Source organism: Pinus tabuliformis, chromosome X, assembly GCF_031772625.1.
Source record: "Pinus tabuliformis cultivar Carrire ecotype Pingquan chromosome X, CPIR1, whole genome shotgun sequence".
Lineage (NCBI taxonomy): Eukaryota > Viridiplantae > Streptophyta > Pinopsida > Pinales > Pinaceae > Pinus > Pinus tabuliformis.
Genome location: NC_142308.1, coordinates 946,767,347 through 946,773,829, shown reverse-complemented (window position 1 = coordinate 946,773,829; position 6,483 = coordinate 946,767,347). Strand labels below are relative to the sequence as shown.

The 6,483-nt window shown below is 37.2% G+C and overlaps 1 pseudogene; it reads right to left on the bottom strand.

The window, feature by feature from the left end:
- Positions 1-1,807: 1,807 nt before the first annotated feature.
- LOC149142822 (pentatricopeptide repeat-containing protein DOT4, chloroplastic pseudogene) lies at positions 1,808-4,306 on the bottom strand (annotated as a pseudogene).
- Between the last annotated feature and the right edge of the window lie 2,177 nt (positions 4,307-6,483).

Sequence of the window (6,483 nt, the reverse complement as noted above, 5' to 3'; positions counted from 1 at the left end):
ATTACATTTCTACATATTAAACCTCTGCAAAATTGTCTCAACATATTTCACCTAGCATAAGTAGAGTTTCCTATTACACAATCTCATTTAATAATATAGTTTGAATCCTTATTGCACTCTATGAAGTAAAATAGGGACAAGTTTGGAAGGGGTTGCAAAAGAGAGTTGATTGGTGTTAAAAGAAAGAACCAAATAAAAAATTCTAAAGATTGAATATGAAAGATAAGTTTTAATAAATTTCTTGGGCTTTGTGAGTGTATAGAGATATTCTCTCCAAGTATTATGTATTTTTGTTATGTGCCTTATTTTATGCCAATATGTTGATTGTAAATTCTAGGCATGGAAATTCTACAAGTAATTTACTCACACAATTCTTATTATAAATTATTAGTAGTTATAGACATTTATGCCAAAAACAAATTGGTTTCTTCCCATAAAATCATTGAACAATGGTCAATTAGGTGTAGCTTGAGTGATTGTAAGCAAAAGTTGTTATCGTTCAAATCCCACTTTCACATGTTTCTCTTAGTGAGTCAATGGCTAATAAGCTATATATAATCTATTTATGAAATATTGATATAACCTTATACTCTGAAAAATCTAGAGTTTATCCTTAATACCGTCTTAGAGTGGAGGAAGTACCCAAAAAAAATTTCACTTAAAACACGCTTCGGTGATGATAATAGCATACAAAGCTATAAAGGACATTGAGTCCCACCAAATCCGATTCCATGTCTCTCCCAAGTAAAATATAAGATCTCACCTAACCATAGGCCTCACAATATATGTGATTTATTTATAATCAAACTTCATTAAGTTTTTGGTTTGATATTATAATATAAAGGTGCTTCGCTATTTATTTAAAAAAAATAAAGAAACGTTAACATAACACAGGCAATAATAACCATGAAGAAGGAAACGGTGTCCAGTAGACTGGATTCCATCTCTCCTAGATAAAATATCAGATCCCACCCAACTATAGAAGCCTGATGCATGGTGTATGCAATACCATCTCTGATAGAACTTTATTCAGTTTTTGGTTTGATATTGTAATAATATAAGGGTGGTTAGCTATATCTTATTAGTTATTATTAGGAAGTCCACTTTCAAACCTGTTAGTAACCCTGTTATACTAAAGCATGATTATGCTCATTTATAATTTGTGGAGTTCAAAAACTTTCTCAGAAAAGAAGGAAAAGAGCGTGTAATAGAATACTAATAAGCTAAATGAAGGACTACAGTGTACCCAATCAATGATACAGAGTTTAGGAGATATTGTTTGTAAGAACTAAGAACGTTGATTTTGATAGACCATCATACGGGAGATATATCTAGCTATATAAGAGTTGAACCTCAAGGCTTGACATTAAAAATTCTATATTAGCTCACCCAATAGAGCATAATGTAGGAAAATTTGTGAAGACTTTACTTAAAAACATAGTATGGACATATTTTATGGAATTATTTGTGTTTTTGTAAAAAGTCATAAGTTAAATTTAGAGGAGGTAGAGTATCTACATTTCTGTAGATTTTAAAAATCAAATTAATATATGGAGGTGGGTCTCTCGTTAGACTTTAACAATTAAATCAAGAGTCTTGTTCCACAAACAAAGAAATCTCATTCGCTAATTCATACACTAATTCAAACAAAAAGACTTTATGAAATTAGATTACTGTAACCAATTTGTCAGCCAGTGAAATTAATTGAAAGTTGACACAGAAAGGTTAGACTAAACCAGAAACAAGAATAATATTCCAAACAAGCATCGTGTACTTCATAAGCTTTCTGTTATGTAATTGTGTGGCATCACCAATGATCCCCACAAGAACAAAGCCCATACTTGAAATTGTGGAATTGGCTGGTATCCCTCACAGTAATTTCTCGTCCGACAATCTTGGATATGGACTTGGCAGTAATGTGGCAATCACTACACATACGAAGGTTCTTGGTGATCCAGATAGATGTTCCCGGATCTGTGTTGATAAGTGCAAATGCAATGGCCAACTTCTCAGTGTGAGTACAGAAATTGTATTCCTCCCTCTCATTTGCCACTGGAACAGAAAATTTTGTTAGGGGTGCAAACCCTTCCTCCTTCACCCGCTCAGCCAAGCTCTCTAACATGCCATATATCTTTTCTGCTTGTGGATGTGATCTGTCTCCCACAGAGAATGCATGAACCCTGTTCCTAAGCACAATCCAACTACACCCTGGACTCTTTCTCACTCTCATAGCGTTCATTTTGTTTTTCACTTTTGCTACTGACTTCCATCTTCCAGCCTCAGTATAAATGTTCGACAGAGTTATATAATATTTAACATTTTCAGGTTCCAACTCAAAAACTCGATCTGCAACAAGCGCTCCAAGCTCTATATTGCAATGTCTTTGGCAAGCTTCAAGCAATGTACCCCAGATGCTAGCATCAGGTTCCAGTGGCATACCTTTGATAAAGTTATATGCCTCATCTAGGCGTCCAGCGTGGCAAAGGAGATCAGCCATGCAGGCATGGTGTTCCAGATTCGGTGTGATCTGCCAGTCAAGGCTCATGAGATTGAAGTACTTCCAGCCTTCCTCAACCAAGCCTGCGTGCCTGCAGGCATAAAGAATAGCGATGAAGGTTATGTGATTAGGCATAACGCCTGCCTCTTGCATTTGGTCAAAAAGAAGGAGAGCATCTTTACCATGCCCATTCTTAACATACGCTGCAATCATTATGGTCCATGAGACAACATCTTTTTGAGACAGGTTGTCAAACAACTTGCGTGCATATTTTATGCTCCCACATTTAGCATACATGTCTGTCAGGGCGTTTCCCACAAATACATCAGATAATAAATCATTTCTAATTGTGTAACCATGAATTTCCTTGCCTAGTTGCAAAGCTGCTAGGCTGGTGCATGCTGGGAGAACACATGAAATGGTTAATGGGTTTGGCTTCAGTGTTAGTTGCAGTTGCCGAAAATATTGCAATGCCTCTTCAGGCTGTGCATTCTGTGAGTAACCTGCTATAATTGTATTCCATGTGATCGCATCCCTTTGAGACATTCTACAAAATACACCATGAGCACCTTCCATATCCCCACACTTGACATACATGTCTATGAGTGCATTCCCCACAGCAATAACAGAGTCAAAACCATATCTAGTTATATAGTCATGGATGTCCTTGCCTTGCTGCAGAGCTCCTGATCGGGCACAGACTGAAAGGATGCTTGTAAGGGTTACCACATCGGGACTGAAACCTTGCAGATTCATTTTATAAAACAGGTCCAATGCCTTGGCATGATTACCATTTGAAGCATAAGCTCTAATGGCAGAAGTCCAGGAAGACACACTTTGCTGTGAGAATTTCTCAAACATCTGGAGCGCTTCCGTCAAGCTTCCACATTTTGCATACATGTCAATGAGTGAATTCCCCACTAATGCATCTGATCCAAATCCCCTTCGTGTTGCATAAGCGTGGATTTCCTTGCCCTGCTGCAAAGCTGTTAGTCTAGCACAGACTGGAATAACACATGCCATGGTTGCCGAATCCGGTGCAGTGCCTGAGATTTGCATCGCACGAAACAATTCCAATGCCTCTTCACCACGATTGTTCTGAGCATAACCCACAATTATGGCGTTCCAGGAGACCACATTCTGTTCAGACATATTGTCAAACACTTTGCGTGCATCCTCTATACGCCTGCACTTTGAATACATTGAAATGAGAGCATTCCCTACAAAAACATATGAACTAAACCCACTTCTAAGTATACGCTCATGGATCTCCTTACCCAGTCGGAGAGCTGATATTGCTCCACAGGCCTTGAGAACACGAGTAAATGTGAACTCATCCGCCTGTATATCCACATCCACTGCACACATTTGGCAATAGATATCAAGGGCTTCATCAAACCGCCCTTGCTTGATATTCTCACCGATCATCAGATTCCATGAGAAGCTGTCTTTTGGGGAAATTTGATCAAAACTCAGACGGCCATCTTCCAGACTACTACATTGGGTATAAGTTTTTACTAGCCTGTCAGCCAACAGGACTTCTTGGTCACTTGGGGCTGTAGCAAGGTTTATCAAGTTTGCATTGGGAGCTTCAATTTCTCTTTCTGGATTTCGCACAAGGGCAATATTGCTGGCGTTGTGAGATGCGATATCAGCAGACGCGTGACAATTGAATCTAACATGATAAAAAAACCGCGTATTGCTGGGTTTTCCAACTCCCACTTTTATGTTTCTAATAGGGTATTGAACAGAGGAACCGGAATACCCGAGCTGTGGGGATTGTGTGATTGCAATTGGCATTGTCGCCATGATGGCCATCGAGGATACCGTGCAGTACCAACTGTGTCAAAAATTCAAATTTAAACCAAAGTGTGATAGAACTGTTGCTCAATAATCCGAGAAAAGATGTATGTCATCCATTGCCCATGCTCTTTGGCTTCCAATATAGCTTACCAGTTGATTTACAGTTAATGGCACTGGAATTAACCTATCCTAAGGTCAGATTAAACTAATTATCCATCAATCTTTACCCCATATGGAGAGATGTCTGTTATTTCTGGCTGTCTTCGTCAGTCTTTCGAGCACCTTACTCGGCGAAAATTACAGAATCTGAATATCAAGGTGTACGGTATCATTGATAAGGTTTTAGTTTTAGTTTAAATAATTGTATTTAATAATTTAATAAATAAATATGAAGTTTAATATTATATAATGGTTGGTATTAAAGTTGTTTTTTTCTTAATAAATTTTGTTTTGAATTATTTTTTATATTTTCAAAGATTGTTATAATACAAGGTTGTTGTTTAGCATCATAGTGTATTTTATTATTAAAAAAAAAATATTAATGGTAAAATGTGATGGGTAAAGAGATATAATTATTTACTAAGATTTAGTATGTATTCGCAGATATTAGCAAGAGATTGTCTTTATTGTTGGTATGAAAACTGAGTTATGATAGATTTTCCCACCTGATGAGGCTCATCATTGGGTAAAATATATGGACCTTAATACACTTCCAAGCTTACTAAAATCAACTCTTCTCATAATTCTTTACATGTTTTAATTATATTTTGCTTAATGAGATGAGTAAAAGTAAAGTGTTATGTCTAGTGGTCTATTATGCATTGATTGCAGGTTTTTTTGAAGCAAATTATGGCTAATTAAGGTGCAGGAACTCGAATGAGACAAGAAGGAGAGATTATAGGAGATGGATCTTCCTCATTAAATCCTCACTCATTCGAAGATCCCTCAATCAAATCACACCAGCTCAGAGTTGCAGGCAGCCGAGTCATGAGGATCATTAGCAATCGAGCTAGTGATAGTTAAGAACTAGTTTATCTTGAGATTGGGAGCCAAGCCTCCTTAGATTTAAGGAAGTTGTTGGCAACTTCAGTTGTATAAATAAGGAGGCCTAGAGCCTCATTATGATTCGGATTTTTTATGCAAGATAACTAAGCACTTTTGAGTTGAAGGATTGTGACAAAACACTGTTATGTATTTTTTGATATGTTAATGAAAATGAGCATTCCCTTGATCCAACACTGAGTTGACTCAAAGGGCTGAAGCTCTTAGGTTAGGGCCCAACCCTAGCAGCAGAGGTTCTTCTTATTGTACTTGTATGCTTAGGTTATTTCATAGATTACTTGTTGAATTGAATTTGGCATTGTTACATTGCAAGTATAGGTGAATTTGATTAGCTTTCTTCCATTTGTGCATAAATTTAACAGTAGCTTTCGAGAGATAAATAAATACCAAAAAGGTTGATAACAGGTGGATATTGTCTCATTCTTCCCTTCAGGGACCATGGTTTGAGGAAAAACCCTCATTCAGCCCAAAAAGACAGAATTCTGGTTTCTTATAAAATTTGGGGTTTTTCTGCTAATTAAGTCAACATCTTTCAATTTTAAAAGATAAGTTGCAATTGTCATTTTCTGATATCTTAAGCTTTGTATTAGACTTCATGGTGCTTTCATAATAGGCTTCAAGCATTTCCATGCATAAACTAGGCAAATAAATGATGAAATTTTGTTTTCCTATGTTGTTGGAAACCTTTCCTGTTTTAACATGATTTATGGGTAAATGCCAACAATGATGTGTATATTGCAGGAGTTTCAATAGTGCAGGAAGACCTCATATCAACAGCCTCAGCCTAACCTTACCCATCCATGATCGCCAAAAGCCACTAAGTCCATAATCTAAGTTATCATTTCACAAGGACAACTTGCCATGCTTGTTGAGCAAATCCAACCATCATACAACTTTGGTTTGAGTTTTGAGGGAGTCCTAACCACTTCCTTGCCTTATTCCTTCCATCACTCACCTTCCCTAAGCCCCATACCACTATCCAAATCACTCCTTATGCTTTCGGCCTGTTCCTGTAGGAAAACAAGGGATCCTGTAGGTGAATTAGGACATCTTGTAGGATGACCTGTAGTGGCCTATTTTGAGCCCGATTTATGAGAAATGCATCACAAAAGCTAGGAGAA